The following is an 18,951-nucleotide window of genomic DNA, read 5'->3' as shown; positions in this document are numbered from 1 at the left end:
AGGACACCCCCCAATTTCTGCTCATAGGCCTATTCCTATTTTTAACACAAAAAGATGCAGAGAAATTAATCCATGCCTTTATCACTAGTAGGTTAGACTACTGCAAAGCCCAGTAGTCCAAAAAACATGTATAGAAGTTGGAACTCATACAGAACTCTGCTGCTACTAAGACCAAGAAGAGAGAGCACATCCACCCTGTGTTAGCTGAAATGCACTGGCTCCCTGCTTCCTATAAAATTGATGTTAAGGTTCTGTTAATGACTTACAAAGCTCTAAATGGCATAGCACCTTCATATACAGTATCTCTGAACTTTTAATATCTTATCAGCCACAATAGAACCTTAGATTTCCCCATGCTAATTTTTAATTGTGCCCTAAGTGCTCCACAAGCAAAGCGGAGAAGCTGCTTTTATCCCTTATGCACCCTGCCTCTGTACATCAAACATGCAAATTTTGTAAACATCTTTAAAATAGACCTGAAAACATACTTGTAAGAGCTTTTAGTTAACTCACTTTTATCTTGTAACTGATTTCTTCACATTATTTTACTATTTTGAAAACTCATTTTTATTTAAAGGTGCTCTAAGCGATGCTGGGTAACGTCACTTCTGTTGACATTCAAACAAAACAGAGAGCTAGCTCACTTCTTCCTCCCCCTCCCTCCTGTGCAATTGAAACTCTCCTAAACAAGCATCTCGTCTGTGATTTGCTGGAACAGTTTGTTATGTTTTGCCCCAGGTTGTTTTTGTTGCACATTTTTTTACAGTGTATTCAGGACACAGGCAGCTAGCGGATGGTGAGGTGATGTTTGCTGTAAGTGACAAAAAATGTTTTAGCCTAAAAAACGCATGGCATTGCTTAGAGCACCTTTAATTCTAAATCTCTGTTTTATTTACTGTTTTGTTTGTTTGTTTGTATTACTACAACTTTTTTTCTTTTCTCTCTATTATTGTGCTAAATGCTACAAATGTAAAGCACTTTGAGCTGCATTCTGTGTATGAAAGGTGCTATACAAATAAAGCTTATTATTATGACCGCCGCACAGCGAAGCGGCGGTCATATAGGTTTAGTCAGATTATTATTTATTTTTTTCACATGGCCAATTTTCCGTCAAGGATTCCCGGGACACTGAAAGACCAGGGTACACGAATCTTGGTGGGCATTTAGCCCCATATGGATAGCATGGAACCATCGTTTTTCATTTTGATCTGTAGCCCCCCCGCTGGACTGGACCCCCTGAAAGGAGGGTAGGGCAGACACAGTTTTCTGTGAATATCTCGAGAATCGTAGGGTTTAGGAGGACCACCTTTTTTTTGCATGTTGATCTTAAGGGGCCATGTCAACCCATTCCATAACCACTCGTTTCATGTATAGCGTAACCTAGTTAAAAACAAAAAAGTAAAAATGAGGTGTTGTAATCGCAGGTATCTGTGACCTAACATGGTCAAAACTGCACAAAATTGGAAGTGTAGGATCATTATGACACCCTCTGAATGCACACCAAGTTTCGTAGAATTCCATTCATGGGGGGCCATACAAGAAATTCATTTATGTTACTGTACACCAACTGGCCTGTAGGTGGCCGGACACAGTTTTCTGTGAATATCTCGAGAACCGTAGGGCCTAGGAGGACCACCTTTTTTTGTATGTTGGTCTTAAGGGGCCATGTCAACCCATCCCATTACCACTTATTTTATGTATAGCGTCACCTAGTTAAAAATTAAAAAGCAAAAAATTAGATGTTGTAATCACAATATCTCTGGCTGACATGGTCAAAACTGCACGAAATTGAAAGTGTAGGATCATTATGACACCCTCCGAATGCATGCCAAGTTTCGTGGACTTTCGTTCATGGGGGGCCATACAATAAATTAATTTATGTGTACATTTAGTGACCGTACACCAACAGAGTTTTCTGTGAATATCTTAAGAACCGTAGGGCCTAGGATGATCAATGTTTTGCCTCCAGGGGTCATGTTAACCCATTCCAAATGCACACATGTGCATAAACAGATATTCACACACACATACATTCACAGTAATCATACGTATGAGACATACACACACAGTAGACATATGTACGCATGCATGCACATGCACACACACAGGCACACCCACAAGCACGCACACACACACACACACACACACACACACAAACATAAACACACCTACATACACAAACACATGCACACACACACACACAAACAAACATACACAAAAACAACCACACACTCTGCACACACTCAATTACAAACATACAAAAAAGGAACAAAGTAGGAAATGAACACAAAATGACAAGTGTGACTAATTTTTCTGGAAAAAATGTGCTGGACTGGGCGGCGATCATATTTTGTACCGCTCTGCGGTACATCTAGTTATTATTATTATTCTTGGTAAAAAGTGTTTATTTTCAAAAGTGTGTTCAATATGTTCAGAAAGCACTGATAGACCTACAAGCTGAAATAGTTTAAAAAAAGTCTGACAGTGTTTATTATACTACAGAAATATAGGCAAAACCTCAAAAGTGCAACTTTTAACCAGGGACGCTGGAACTCATTTTCACCTGGGGGTGCTCATAGAGGGGGTGCTGGGGGGTTGTTACTGAGTAGATGTGATTCCTTTTTCTGGTGCATTTTAAGTTGGACATTCACATTCATAGGCCTACACCCTGACTTCACAAACAAACCTGGCTGAGCTGAGCATTCTTAATTCATAGCATAATGTCAAAGTCAAAGTCTGCTTTATTGTCAATTTCTTCACATGTCAAGACATACAAAGAGATCGAAATTACGTTTCCCACTATCCCACGGTGGAGACAAGACATATTTTACCAATTAGGTCCACAGCCTAACATAACATTCAAGTAAACAATATAAAATGTAAAAATAAGAAGGGACATACAATGAAGAAAATAAGAGCAGCAAAATTTGAGTTGAAATTGTGCAATTGTGCATACAGTAGACAGTCAATATAATAGTGCAAAAGTCAGGCCAATAAATGGCTGAGGTAGTTCTGTTTGACCTAAGTATGCAAGTGGCATAGTGGTGCAAGTTATGTAAGAGCAGCAGACGTGTGTTCAGAAGTGTTTACAGGACAACAACAACAAGTTGCAAAGTGTGCAAGTGTACAAGTGGAGTAGTGCAAGGCAGCCATTGTGGGTCCAAAGTCCAGGATGTTATTTATGTAGCTGAGGGTGGAGGGGGGAGAGAGTTCAGCATCCTAACAGCCTGGTGTATGAAGCTGTTGGTGAGTCTGGTGGTGCGGGAGCGCAGGCTTCTGTACCTCTTCCCAGAGGGCAGTTGATCAAACAAATTGTGAGCGGGGTGACTTGCATCACTCACAATTATGGTCACCTTGCGGGTGAGGTGGGAGGTGTAAATAGTGTTGCACGGTGTATCGATACTAAAAAGGTATCACGATGCCTTCACGCAAAAAACGATACGATTTCAGACGTTTTTAGAATCGATACTTTATTAAAATAGTATGGTTCTCTGGGATAAAGCGAACCTTCCTTCATCAATTAATTTTGACGAGACATAACGAGCTGTAATCATTTTGACAAGACATAACGAGCTGTAATCATAGGGTGCTAACATGATGAAAGCGCAATGTTCACTTGTAAACGATCTATTTCATGTTCGGTCAGTACTACTGGTAATATTTGTCATGGCATGTAGACCGCTAATTAAAGCCCACAGCATACCACCAAAGCGTGTTGAGTCCTAATAATAATAGCGGCTTATTGTTACAGTATGTGGTAGCAAATCATGTTATCAAAGAAATAGACGTAATGTAGGAATGCACACAGATGTATTGCAACAGGTAATGGTGTAGGCCTATCTGACGAAGACCTGAGTGGTTGGAACGTCGTACTTATACACTGGGCGCAAAGAAGACTATCCTCACATTTTCCCCTTTGCAACTGTCAAAGAAATCCCATGAACACGGGAAGGCCTAGGGTAGCCTATACTGTACATCAGATGGCCTAAAGATTAGGCCTCTCTGCATAGCATTCAGTGATTTGCATGCAGTAATATTAACACTGACCTTGATGTAGCCTAGTTTGGCTATTTAAAGCTACTTTATTGCCAAAACACAACACAATGTAAATGAACTATAACGAACAATAAAGGACTTAATCACACAAAGTAGGCCTACTATTTTACTGACTATAAAAAAATAATAATTATGTAGGAAGTTTACAAGTTTAGAACCCAGAATTGACCTGCACACTACAAAAGTGCACCGAATTCAACACAAATGACTCCATACACTTGGAGGAGGTATGAGTCCTTTCTTCTCCAGATATCTTAGGATTTCGCCGTAGTATCGTTTTAGTATCGAGAATCGTGATATTTATAATAGGTATCGTATCGAAGTCATAATTTTGGTATCGTGACAACACTAGGTGTAAATGTCCTTCAGGGAGGGGAGTGAAGCACCAATAATCCTTCCAGCTGTGTTCACTATGCGCTGCAGGGCTTTCCTGTTGTATTCAGTGCAGCTTTCGCCCCACACAGCGATACAGCTGGAAAGGATGCTCTCAATGCTGCCTCGGTAGAATGTGGTCATGATGGCTGGTGGAGCACTTGCTCGCCTGAGTTTCCGCAGGAAGTACAGGCGGCGCTGAGCTTTCTTCGCCAGTGATGCAGTGTTGGTGGTCCAGGAGAGGTCTTCACTGATGTGCACCCCCAGGAATTTGGTGCTGCTCACTCTCTCCACCACAGCACCGTTTATGAGGGATTTGGATTTATGAGGGATGGATTTATGAGGACGCCAAGGGCGTAGGTTTGGTCTCAGCTTTGGTAGGGACACATCCACAACTCCTGTTGTCACGATACCAACATTATTGTTTCAATACCCATAGCAAGTAGCCTGGCTAGCGCCACCACTTCTCAATGAGACGTGGTCTGGGAACCAAACGTTCATTTTCTCGTATTTGAAAAAAATGCCGCGCATGCACGCGCAAGGCAGCATGGGAACACCCAGGCTACATAGCAAGTGAAGAATCTCGATTTCGATACTGTTGCGATTTTTTAAAATTTGATTTGGTTTGTGTGATTTGTGAGATCATTCACATCAGTGGCAATCATAGAATTTGATTGACCCTCCACACACACACACACACACACACACACACATAGAAAGTGATGGTTGTCATAGGTTTCTTTTTCATATTTTGGAATTCATAAGTGTCTCGCAATGTTCATTTCTATGTACCAGAGTATGGAAATGCGCCAGTTTATCTTTTATTTCTTTACATTGTGCAGGCTACATTCACAAATACATTAGCCTACATAAACAGAATATAGGAACAGGAAAATGTCTCGGATCCATTGTTTATTCCGACTGCAAGATTGGTAGCCCAATTAGCCTAACAGTCAGTGATGGTGACTTATAGCCTATGTGACTGTCCGTGCAGCACACCCTTATTAAACATAACTCCTAACTTTGGATGAAAGATTACAGAAGCTGGCTTAGCTGTGACAATATCCTGGGTAATATCCTAACAGCTAATGCTATTTTACACAGTAAAATACGCATTTGAAAGCCTGGTCACCAGTTGCCAGTTTGTATGGCTAATTATTTTGCCTAGACTGCAATGAAAAAGCTTCGTATTTTGGGGTGGCAAAGCTGATCTACAAACCACAAAAAGGGGCAAACATGTACATGCTGAAGGGCAAAGGGAATATCACAATGTTTTACTCTGGCCTTTTTTGGGATAGGCTATGTATTGGCAGACAGCCCTAACTTACCGTTGTCGTTGACACACCCACTCACTTGACTGACCTACCATCTCGCTTGATAGGCCTACAGTAGCCTGTGACACTCTCCGTGCGTGTAGGCCTACTGTAGCGTGCATGTCAGATAACCCTTTCCCCTCCCCCTGTTTTTCAGCAAATCATATGACGACGTTTCTTGTACTGTTGTGCTGGCTGTCGGAATGATCAGCAGCACAAATAAGTTCGCTAAAATATTGGTGGGGACAATTTTGTCATCTTAAAATATTGATTAGGACTAGTCCTTAGCGTCCCACCCTAAATCTACGCCCATGGAGGACGCGCACATAAAAAGACGCTGAGTGGCTACATGATACAATGCACATTTTGGGGTTTTGCCCTTTCGCCTTTTGAAAGAAGGTGTAGCCTAATCGAATCATGGTTAAATCCATCAATTAGACAACAGAATCAGTAGGGTACCAGTTTTGTTTCATTGTACCAGGCCTATGTCAAAAGCAGGCTCAGATGAAGCTGGAAAGGATTAAACACACGGTTTCCAATTATGATATTTGAAATGAAAACGTTAATTGTTATTGTCAACATTTTTATCATGGTTTACCGTTACACCGGTAATCGTTACATATCCCTACTGCCTCGTTACTTGTGGTACCAAATGACAACATTCTCTGTACAATGTTGCTGCAACCCTGCAAGTATTTTATAATGGAGGTTGCGGATTATGAGGAGAAACTGCATAACATCGCTTAAAGCACCTTTTAAGATTTCTGTACTTGAAATGTATGCAAATTATTGCACATTTCAGTAGATAATGGTTCATTTGCATAGTATTCAGTACATAATACATAATTCAGAAAACTTCCAATAGAAAACAATATTGACATAATGTAAATAATCAGCTGGAACTTTTGTAGAGATATTGATTAGTTAAGATTTCTAGCCTATTCACCCATAATATATCCCTGCATAAGCGTAAAATAGACATGAACAGGGTGATAACACACAATAAGCTACTACCAATGCAATGCTATCACTTATTTTCTACCTCTAGGGTGTTGCCAAAATCACTTTGAGACTTATTCCCCTCACATGGTACCGAAAAAAATCGCAAGGTATATCTGCACACTAGCCCCCCTTTTTTTCTTGTTTATTACACCATAGGTAACGTTTCGAGCCTTGAAACAAACAGGTTTTGGTAAAGCAAACAGGTTTTAGTAAAGTAAGGTTTAGTGGAACCCCTGTTCCATAAGGTCTCGCGTGCAGGCAGAATCCTTCAAATGCGCCACTGAAAATACCGAATACCGGTTTTTAGCACTTTAAGGCCATTTTCTGGTTTGTTTTGGATGAACTAGAGTGGACACCAAAAGTTTGACGATTGGTTCTGTCTCGACTTTTCTGACTCGTTTTGAATCGCCTTTGACTGCTCAGGGTGGCTGCCAACAGGCATACTGTAGTAGGCTACTCAAACATGTCCTAAAACAACCCCAACGTTCGTTTTCAAAACTGTGAAAGTGGTGGTGTTCGTTGATGTTCCAAAACAAGTAGCGTAGCGAAATACAGTTTCTGTTGTGTTTTATTTGACATTTTGTAAAATCCCATTGATTTCTGACTCATTGCACGTTGATATTACTGCGCCACCGTCTATGCTTCAGGTTCAAATATTGAGCAGAAGTTTATACACGGTTGTGAGGTGTCTGAATAAATAGTTCCACAATAGGCCTAGCAAATAAGACGGCTGGAAATCATACACCGATAAATTTGCTTTTAATAGTCAACAAACTCCACTAACCACTCGGTGAGTTGGGGGGTGGGGGCCTGGGCACCAAACAATTTTTTTCCGTAAAAGTCTAGTGGGGCTACATGCTCACCAAATTTCATGTGCCCTGGTGTTTCGGTGTCCCAGGTCTCGTTGACCAACAATTCAGGAAATTGATGACAAAAAAATAAATAAAAATAATAAAAAGAAAAAAACTTTGACAATCCCTATATGACCGCTATGCTAGCGGCGGTCATAATAATGACATGATTTACAGACTAAGACGTCTGTGATAACAGTGTTGCTTGGAATGAAGTTTTGAAGTCTTTATGGAGTCTTTTCTGACGGGATTTTGATTTCTTTTTGTACATCAATGTTTGAAAGCAGCTTCCTCCACAATTCTGCCAGGTAGTCCCACTGTTTGACTTTTTAACAGCCCGCTTAAATCATTACATGGCTAAGTTATACAAATTGTTCTGCTGTTGAAGCCAACAGCTGTTTACAATTTAGCCAAAGTCACTGACTCCTGGCCTTGCACAGATACGTGTTTTGTTTCCTTGCGGCCCTGCATGTCTGTGTGTGCATTGGTGCCATTCAGGAGGCCACTGAAAGCACATCTGAGGTCTCGAGCATGAATGAAAGGAACTTCTGTTTCCAGCGTGGCTCGTATTGTCGGTAGATGGAACTAATTGTGCTGGGTTTCGGAGTTGTCGCCGATCCGGTCGTTGCATGAGTGCGCTTTGGCGTCAGTGGCTGTTAGCTCACCATTTGTGCTGGACATTTATTTTTTTATGGTGGCATTCTGGGATAATAAAACCAGATATTTACTCTACATGGAGCCCTTCCACCCACACAGCATGTACATTCATTCCTGGTCCCCATTCATAAATTCAGGCTCTCGAAGTCTGATAAGGCTAGTAGGATTGTCTTGCATGAAGCCTAAATGGGGACATGGGTTGAGACAGGGAGTGTTTCCTCAACCACACATCTCTCTCCCTCTCTCTCTCTGTTATTGTAAAGGCTCCATTATACTTGCTGCTAATGACGCATATGCGTATGTACACATCATGGCTGCCATGCGTATTCTGCGTTTGTGAGGTAACGCGTAATGTCTATGTGAGGTAACGCGTGTCATGTCCGTGAGATGCTAATACATGCAGTGTCATGTTTTGGCCGTGTTTTATGCAGCACGTATATTGACAGGACGGTGCAGGTCGCATACACGTACGCTTGGTCTAACAGCAAGTATAACTGAGCCCTAAGTCTTCATTATGCATGCAATGCTGAGGCTTTTTTTGCTGAGATTACTCCCTCTCTGTCTAGTGTCTCTCTTTCTCTATCTCTCTCTCGCTCTCACACACACACACACAGTGTTGTTGAATGGCCATTGCACTGCCGCAGAAGCCGGAGAGGAGCTGTAAAAGTTTGAGGCAGTGCAGGTTCTGCTTCCTTTCAGCATATTTTTACCAGCACTTTTAATGGCTGTCTGGCACTCAGACGTCAAGGTGAGACCCCCCTCCCCCTTCCCCTCCCCTCCGATACAACCAAGGTGTCTGTACTTGTGTAGCTCTGCACAGCTCTCAAACTCAAATTCAAAGTAGTTTCACAGGCATGACCGTTCATGTTCAGCAGAGTTTTCCAAAGTAGAGTTTTAAGAAAATAAATAACGATAAATATAATAGGGGTAAAGTGTATCAGGAGGGTTAGCGAAGAGTGAACAGAGAAATGATAAGTGAACGAGCTAGTCTCTCCAACATATCTGCTTGTATGTTGGTCTCTATCTCCACGAACACTGCATAACAGTGAGTAACCAAATGAGGACCTACCACAAAATACAATACAATACAATTCACTTCTCTATGTTTTCGAGACCTGTGCCTGTGTTTGTGTCTCTCTGTCCTCTATAAGTGTCCATCCTTGTCAGACAGTGACATAGACATATTTGTGTGTGTGTGTGTGTTTGCACGCCCTTGTTGTGCCCCATAGTTTTGGACAATCTGGTTTGTGTAACACCGATTTATTGAACATTATGACTTTTTATGGTTTCCTAGCAATGCCTTATAACAATGGTTTATGTTCACCTGCCAGCAAAATTCATCAGAGTCTGTTGGGCCCAGTAAAGGGCTTTCATAAAGGCCACACATGATATTTGATTAACCTCTGGTGGCTATTCATTTAGAGTTTGTTATGGTCAGGCTGTAAATGAATAGCACAAACACCAATGCTTTGGTGTTTTGTAAGCAAGAAAATGGGCTGAAACCTAAATCTGGTCAATAAGAAATTTGGCATACACTCTCTTGCATGAGAGTTTATGTTTTGGCTCCTGAAGCACAAGAACCTGCTTTACTTTTTTCATACACCCAAAGTGATATTGCTTGTTAAGTTAACAAAACAACACATGGTCTCACATAAAACCACTGCCCTCAATGGGTGAGACTGCAAGGGTTGCTAACCAAGCCGCAGGTCTAATAGCCATTACCTTGATATAATACTCTAGCTTCTCACTGTTCTCTTCGCTTCTCTCTCTACCTCTTTCTCTCCTTTCTCTGACCCCTGGCACGTTTTTTCCTCAGCCTCAGATGTGGCCAGAGTCACTCAGAGAGCCTCCTCAAACAAACTCCCCACATTCCTGTGGTCTGCCCCCTCTCCTCCGTCCCGTTCTCCTCATCCTCCTCCTCCTCCATACCCCCCCTTAGCTCTGCCTCTTCCCCGACCGCCCCCGGCAGGCAGCAAGGTCAAAGTTTGCCCCTAATGTTTAAAGTTTGCCCCCCCCCCCTTTTTTTAAAGTTTGCCCCCCATGTTTGCTCTCAGTCAAGGGCTCCCACGAGGAATCACAGGGAAGCTGTATTGTGTACATGGCTCCCCTGTAATGATCCATTCTGAGTGCCCACCCCCACCCCCCTTTCCCAACAGGAATGCGATGCCTCTGGAAGTATGGAAGGCTATCGCAGCCTATCCCAGGAGCTGGAGGCTAGTAAACAAACAGACCTCGTCCGTGCTGTGGAGTAGGTCAGATTGGAGCAGACAGTCTGAAGCTAAAGATTTTGGCTCAGCCGACGGGAGTGACAAGCCCCAACCACTGCCACCACCACCCTTTTCCCACAACACACTCCCTGGTAGGCACTAATAGCTGTTAGCACAAAGACCCAGAAGGCCCAGCCGGTGTAATGAGGCTACACACTAATCAGAGGCAGACCCGTGGCATTTACGGGTGACTGGTCAGCAAGCCCAGTGCATTTCAGAACCAGCGGCCTAGAGAGAGCGTGGAGTCAATAGTTTTTGCCTGGGTTCTCCACAGTAGTGAGGTTAATGTTTGTGTCCAAGATATCCTGCCTGGTCGGTGAAGAGCCTGCAAAGAAGTCTGTTCTGGTTCTAGCAAGATTGTACCTAGTTATACCACAACTGTTGTTCCACAGATAAATGACAGGACTAAGTGTGATGTGTTTTGTGTAAATAATGTGTAACTAAAAAGGAAAGGATACAAAACCCGATTTAAAATTCTGGATCTTTCTTACCTGCCTAAGAGACATTAAAAACTCAGCAGATATACCTGTTTTCATATAGGCCGCTCTTAAAGGGGAATTTTCACATAGATCTCTGTTTCTCGAAGTCACCGAGTACTATCAGTACGAAAAAAAAACCCCTGAAAACAATCGATTTTACCTAGCTCAAGTTGCTGCAGCCAGCAGCTAAGACAGTCAGGCAGCTACAGCGCTACACTCTGGGGGCATGAACATGGGGGCTCAAGAAACATGCCCCCAGAGTGTAGCGCTGTAGCTGCCTGGCTGCAGCAACTCGAACTAGGTAAAACCGATTGTTTTAATTTTTTTGTAGCGACAGTACTCGGTGACCTCGAGAAACGGAGATCTATGTGAAAAATCGCCAGATTTCCCCTTGGTACATCATGAGATGCATGGACTTGTCTGACTTCGCTATTGACACTGAACAAACTGACACACTGACACTACCCATCATATCAGCAGGGTACTTAGCCATAATGTGAAGTCAGTTGACATGCCATCAAGTAAACTCCAGCCATAATGTGAAGTCAGTTGACATGCCATCAAGTAAACTCCCTCTTTGGAGGCCCCCCTTCTCTCACAGACAAACGAGAACACAAGGCATCAGGCCTGTTTCAAAGACAAAAACAGAGTTGAGCATCCTCTGTCAACAACACACAGGAGATGGATGTCTAGGAGGAATACCATAGGATGTGCTCACTGGAAGGAGCAAAACCATCTCCCCTCGACTGCCCCCAGGCTCCCCCGAGCCCACCTAGCGAGCGCTCAGCACGCTTCGATGATCTGGGCGTTGGGAGACGGACTTATGCAGTCCAAACAAATAGCCAGATTCCTGCTGTTCACTGATCCCTCTGCCCACAAGAACAGCGGCTGAACCACGGGACTACACTTGTTGTGAACCACAACGTGTCCAGACAGAAACACGTTCCCTTCCACACACCTTCCGTAACTCATTTGAATCAACAAAACCAGTAAATGGGTCAATATTGACTGTACAGGCAATTTCAAAAGGGAGAACAAAGAGCAGACTCATTGTTTTCTCCGTCTCATGAAAGCGTCGGTTTAAAAAAAAAAGTCCAGTTCAAGTCTTCCTGTTGTTTTTAATTACCACATAATAAATAGTCACCAACTGGATTTGAAAATGATGAAAAAACATCATACCAGTTTACATAACCAGAACCATGGGTCAATGCAAAAGCATGTGTTGTTTTTTTAAGGGCATTCTGACTAAGCCGCAAGATTTTGTGGTTTGACAGCTCATTTCTCCAAAGAAACATTTAGACTTGGAGTCCCTGCACAGTCGTGTCAAGTGGTCCACATCTCTGGTTCAGCATTTGTCTAACCGAGGCTTGCAAGCAAGACACTCATCAAAAGAGGCACCTCACTGCTCTTAGCCCAACACCTACAACCCCCCAAAAGCCCCACTCCTCCTCAACCAACCTTAGAAAAAGGAAGACCTGGGCAGCTTGAAGGTTCTGAAGGAGCTCTGTTGCAGGTCAAGAGCAGGTCTCGGGTGCAGCTGCAGCTGTCTGGAGGTCTGCAACAGATCTGATCTCTGGAGGAAGGCGAGGTCGTCTGTCCTTCTGCACGGGGACGGGAGGAGGCTGAGGTCCTTCGCCCTCGGTACTCGGGACCCTAGCCGTCTGCCGGGGCTCTGCCTCCTCCCACACAGGAATGCGGGATCAAGAATGGGGATTAGCTCCCCAATAAACCGACGCTCTCTCATACCTCGGCCCAGCTTGACTGCCAGGCGTTTGTTTTTCACGTGGGGTGAGATGAGAGTACAAAAACAAAGGGAAAGGCCGGGAGGAAATCCATGGGAACAGGCCCAGAGTTGGGGAAAAGGCACTCGCTGACCTCAACAAGCCCCAGCAAATATACTGTGGAAAAGACCACTCCTTTTTTTCGGCCCAGTATGCAAACACAATGGTAACTGATTGTAATTAATGGGTAATATCATTATATTTAGTCTCTGGTTGACATTACTACATTGATCAATTGATCCATCATTGTGGTCAAGTGCTCTTTAGCTTAAGGCCACGCGGGAATTTGGGAAACCCCCAAGTGTCCTGGGGCTGAGGCCTGAAAAAACAACACTCTGTCATTGAGTCATTATTCCTTACTCTGACACGTGCTACGCTCGACATAGGTGAACAAATAAACAAATGTGGCTTGTCCGTTAGTGTGTTGTTGCACCTTTTGGCCATAAGGCCCATGTGAGAGATGGGGGTATACCAGATAAACTCTGTGAATCTCTGCACTGATAAAAAAAAAAAACACAAATGAAATCTCAGACCCACAGGAAGAGATGAAGAGGGTAGAGTAGCCAAGCTAAATGGGCCAAGAGAGGGCTTTAAGGGAGAAAGAGGGAAGACAAACAAAGGGAAGAGAAGAAGAGAAACAAAGAGGGTAAATACTTTGAGACGTGGCTTTAAAGTGTTATTACAATTTTGTACACAACAAAGCGGGATTATGAGGAGCATCTTTCAGTGGTCCATATCCTTAGATAAGCCTATTGGCTCCCTATCATTTGGACAATTAAGAACAAGGCTGAGATAAAAGTAGAGATGCTAACTGGTTTTATTCTGAGCCTTTTTGGAGGAAAACCAGGCCAATTTTAGACCAAAGTCTGTTTCTAATGGCTGAGTTAAGGAAAGGCTTGTCTTGGAAAAGCCATATGTTTGGACTTCCACCAGGACTGTCTTTACCATCATATGTATGGCCCTCAAACAGAAGCAACTGCCAATGTTGACTAACTTATGTTTCAGAGTGGATGGAACTTCATCCATCACACCAGTCAACAGATGAGAGTGTGCTTTGATCAACATGACAGAAGCCATTTCAGTTAAACGTCCATCAAACAACATTTTTGCTGAGCTAAAACCAAACCAAAACCCAAACACCATGACTAATCACGGTCCAAACCTACATAATCACTCCGCTGTTTATCCCTCGAAAAACTCCCTGAGGAAACCTGGGCATTGCCTGAATGGAGTGACATAACAGGCACATCACAAACTGTTGTGAAAGCCAAGGAGCTGCTTCAGCAGAATGCTTTCCCCTCCTTTCTTGTGGAGATGACTCGGCCGGCCATATCAAATGCTTGTGGTCACTGCTGGTCCCAGCGGACCCAGCCACGAGGAGGACTGCGGGAATAAAACAGGCGTGTGGCTAAAGAGGGTGCCGGCACCCCCCCCCCCCCCTCTCCCGAGAGGGAGCTGGCTAAGGCTTGTGTCGTCTGTACGTTAGCGCTCCGCTCTGCTCTAGAATCTTTGGTTAGCATCACCTAATTGGACATATGGAACCTATCTCCTCCTGTGGTGGTGGCCATTGCATTGGAAACAAGTGCTCACTTACTCCACTTGCCCCATTGGAGTCTCATGTTTTGAGACATGCCCCTCATGTCCCTTCAGTTACAACTGCCCTAAACATGCTACAATAAAAGTATTTAAAAATATAAAACAATAAAAGTCAGATGCCTTTAATGCAGATTTCCTTTTTAGAGAAAAAACCCAGTATAACAGTAACACATGGTTATACAAAAAGCAAAAGTCCAGCTGATTTTGGAAAGGCCTACACAAAACTGCACATCTTGAGGATGCAATGTTCCAGTTTAATGACACTGTACTGTTTTTTCTTAAGCAAAGTATTCAGTGCAAGTTAGTAAAGGGCAGTCCGACTGGATATGAATGAACAAGAGAGGGATTGTAATCGGCATGTCCATAGTCATCATTCCCCGTCTATCTCATACCTCTGTCTCCTACCTTGTGTTCATTTGAATAACTGCTATGTCATGCTGGCATAGCAGTCTGAACTGAATTACATGTAACCGTATATGACCACAATGGTTTTGCTTACAGTCCTGTAACACTTTTGGCTGAAGCTACTGACACTGAGTAGCAATACCCCCCCCCCCCCCCCCCCCCCAACACACACACACACACACACATATGCGCACACACACAGACACACACACACACTCACACTCACACTCACACACAGTCACAAATAAGACATCTTCACATAAACAAAGAGTACAGTTTGATAGTAACACATTAACTTAATAATAAACTTCCAAATAAACTCAGACTGCTGAAACACTCACAGTGCAGAAGGAGTCGTAGCAGACGACGTTGCTCCCTGGAGAGGTGCGTTAGGGACACCTGTTAGCAGAGGAAAGCCCGAGGATTTAGTGGGCACCCATCTGAACTCTCCGGTCCTTTGAGCATGCTCTAGGGGGCGTGGGAGAAAAGGAGCTTCAGCCTTGGGCAGCAGGAGGTGAGCCAGCTCCACACCGGTCTCTGCTCCAGCATGCTCTTGTGGCTCGGGGAGTGGCATCCAACTCCATGTGGGCACGTGACAAAGTCATGACAGTCTCCCAAACACAATGCCAATAGGGGAAAGAAGAAAAAAAACTGCCACCTGGGCACAGTTGCAATGGCTTGTTGCAGATTAGCTGTCTAGTAAGTGCCTGTGTGCTTATGTCCTGTGTCTACACAAGACAACAAAGGTTTTCAAATGAGGTATGGGAACAATCTGTGATTTTGTAACTGCATGCCATAAAACTTTCATAAAGTTGTTGTGAAGCAAATGCAGTTTATTACAGGTAAAAATAGATAATATATGAGGTATTGGAAAATGCATACCTAAGGAAACTTTGCAACTGCTTGCCATAAAACTTAATAAAGTTATTGTGAAACAAATGCAGTTATTATCAGTATCTTGTGGCAGTCTTATTCATTTTGATATCTTTTGATTGAATAGATAGATAGATAGATTAGATACAATAGATTCTTCATCAGAACAATAGATTCTTCATCAGAACATCCTCCATGTAGCCTGGGAGAACTACACGAACCTGTTTGCAATTGAGACTTGACAAGTGGTCTGGTGTTAACCAGGTTACCCTCCATGATCATTGTGAAATTGGAATGAAATTAGACATTACCTACTGTATCACCTGACATTCATCACATAGTTAGATCTTTAGCGTACATCATTAAAGGATAAATTGAGTTATCTGGTTTTGTATTTGCCAGTTAAAATGTTTTTAGATTTGTGAACAGAGAATGAATAATGATTTAGTTTTTATTATTGCATCCATTTGAACTGTTGCAAGGTTATGAAAATAGGTAAAATGTTTTTGTCGGATGTAAGTCCTATAAGTGACCAAATGATTACTGTAAAGACCAAATAAACATGACATTACAATACATTAAAAAGGACAAATACTTGAACTTCTGAAATTAAAATCAAGTACTTTTGTACTTCAATAAAGTAAAAATCTAACTTAGCAACTTTCACTTGTATTGGAGTAATATTTGACGAGGTGTATCTATAGGCCTACTTTCACTTAAGTAAAGGAATTGTGTACTTCGTCCACCTCTGCCGGTGAGCCACTTGCAAGTAATGAACAGGAAGTTTCATGAATCAGACACAGGTGAACATGACATAGCATATTGTATATTATTTATAGGCTACATTTTATTTGTGTTATATATTATTAGTGGAGCATTCTTCAGATGCCAGCAAGGAGACATACTGAAACAAAAACAAATGAAGTGGCTTTCTCAGGCAACTTTCTCCAAAAGCCATGTCAATGGACAGATTTGCTAGCCTGGGTTTTCCCATGCTGCCTTGTGTGCAATTTTACCCAGCCTGGATTCCATGGACTTCTGGCCCTTTCCATTAGACTTGTAAATACGTCGCCCCAGTTGGAAAGTGTAAATTACCCAGCTTTCTTGCGGCATTTCACGCAGGCACACCCCCTTTACCTCGGAGTACTTGAGGGTACACCGTGGTGGACGTACGACCTTACAGCAAACAAAGGGTTTTTTTTTTGCATATGTACTGTGTTGGTCATTTTAATGTTGATGCAATGCTTTTACACTAGATTACATTGCTGCTTCAATCCGGTCACCAATTCATGCATTGCACGGTCTTGCTGTGCGCAATACAATGTAACAATTTGTTTTCCAGCCATTTAGCTAGAGGGTACATGTAGCACAAAACAATAACAATGACTAGCCTCCTGCTAATGCCCCTCAAAAGTATAAGTATATATACTTTTTTGATCCCGTGAGGGAAATTTGGTCTCTGCATTTAACCCAATCGGTGAATTAGTGAAACACAAACAGCACACAGTGAACACACAGTGAGGTGAAGCACACACTAATCCCGGCGCAGTGAGCTGCCTGCTTCAACGGCGGCGCTCGGGGAGCAGTGAGGGGTTGGGTGCCTTGCTCAAGGGCACTTCAGCCGCGGCCCGCTGGTCGGGGCTCGAACCGGCAACCCTCCGGTTACAAGTCCAGAGTGCTAACCAGCCACGGCTGCCCCACAAAAAAACACGTTCCTTTAGCGTTCCTTTAGCAATTCATTCATACGTGTTGTACAGGTGGGTGTACGAAGATTTACAAGTCTAAAGGACCATTCGTTTTCACCTCAACGAAGGAACCAATCACAGAACGGAGGGGGGACAGGAAGACGATGACGACACACCGAAGCGGTTAAGAGCTACGTACAGATGCAATTGATAGACATTCGTAGCGGCCAATAAACAGCTCTAGGCATTCGTAAACCACGTTTCAAATATGAGAAAATGAACGTGTAGTTCCCAGACCTGATGTTAGCCAGGCTACAGATTTGCAGGAATCTCGAGGTAAGTCACAAACTATTCAAGAAGAGTTGCTACAAACAGTGTCTGGAGGAGCTAACGAGAGTTGCTACAGAGAGTGTCTGAAGGAGCTAGCACTGGAGCTTGTTACCCCAGTGACAGTGAGGAGTGCTTTTGAACAAACAACATCTGAGGAAGTATATTTCAGTGTGACTACAAGAAATTGGTCTCAGAAAAAAACCCAACTTGGCACTGTGCACTTTCTTGGAGCGGCATAGATGCTTGTGTCACTGCTAGTTACCATCTTTGGCTGCACACCAAGCAATGATGAGTCTGTACAAATTGAATAGTTTGAAGAGCAAATCCGTTGGCAGTTACAGCAGTAACGAAGCAGTAGAACACATTGTTTGCCATTTTATCTTTGTGAAAAATCGAAATTCTGAGAAGAAAAAAAGTCATTATAAAGAAATAAATACTTTTAACAAAATCACACATGGCACAATTATTGACATCCCGGTATTTAATTATTTTAAAGCCCCCCTTTGTCAATAAAAAAAGTCTTCTCCTATAACATATCATAATGTTGAAGAATACAAAGCAGGGGATTTAACAGCATTCGCCTTTACAAATATATACTGATTGTCCAGATTCCTAGATGCTCTCTTGTGCATTCTCTTAAGCTCACCCCACAGGTTTTCTACCGAGTTCAGATCAGGGAACTGAGATAATGGCAGAAGCCTGCTTTTGTGTTCAGTAAACCATTCAGTATTTCATTTTTACTCACTTTTACCAGGGGTTGGATGCTTTTTTGTAAGAGGCCATAAGGGGTTAAAGCTCACTGCACCCTCTGGGGATCCTGGGCCATGTTTATTGTGTGAATATCCTGGGTGGGATGGTGTGCCTATTTGGAGTGGACATCTTTACAACTGAAAACATGGGAAGATTTAAAATGCTGAGGAGCTCGGTCAGTGGAGCAGGTCTCCTAAAGTAGGCCATGCTGTCGCTCTCAGCACCCTAAAGCTGAAATTTGTGGGCCCCCAGCTTTTAGTTCATCTGGCGTTCATTACAGATGTATTCCTGTCCATTGCACAGCTGAGCAGGGATCTTTGACCTGTCAGATAAGAGACAAGGAACTGAGACAAAGTTCCAAGATTGTTCCTCCCTAACTCTCAGACCCCCCCCCCCCCCCTCCCCTTAACTTAATAGATGGCTTTCCAAGAACATGCAGTGTAATGGCAGTGTGGGTCTAGTCTTGTTCATCTTAATTTTTTGGGAACACAAGGCCAGATTGAGGGTGTTTGCACAAGGGTGTCTGTCAATTTG

General features: G+C 43.0%; 1 protein-coding gene across 4 annotated transcripts in view; it reads right to left on the bottom strand.

The window, feature by feature from the left end:
* Positions 1-15,171, bottom strand: part of LOC121697014 (sodium- and chloride-dependent GABA transporter 2-like) — a 36,706-nt gene extending 21,535 nt beyond the window's left edge. Inside the window, exons 1-2 of one of the 4 annotated variants that reach the window (XM_042078255.1) lie at positions 15,106-15,171; positions 10,024-10,034 (exon numbers count right to left, since the gene is read on the bottom strand). The gene's annotated coding sequence lies outside the window, so the exon portion shown is untranslated. Of the gene's footprint in view, positions 1-8,834; positions 8,852-10,023; positions 10,035-15,105 lie in introns of those variants that run through there. The other 3 variants (XM_042078256.1, XM_042078252.1, XM_042078257.1) reach the window with 3 other exon arrangements.
* Positions 15,172-18,951: the final 3,780 nt, after the last annotated feature.

This window comes from Alosa sapidissima, chromosome 22 (genome assembly GCF_018492685.1).
Source record: "Alosa sapidissima isolate fAloSap1 chromosome 22, fAloSap1.pri, whole genome shotgun sequence".
In the NCBI taxonomy this organism is placed as follows: Eukaryota; Metazoa; Chordata; class Actinopteri; order Clupeiformes; family Clupeidae; genus Alosa; species Alosa sapidissima.
This window is presented reverse-complemented; position numbering and strand designations above follow the sequence as displayed.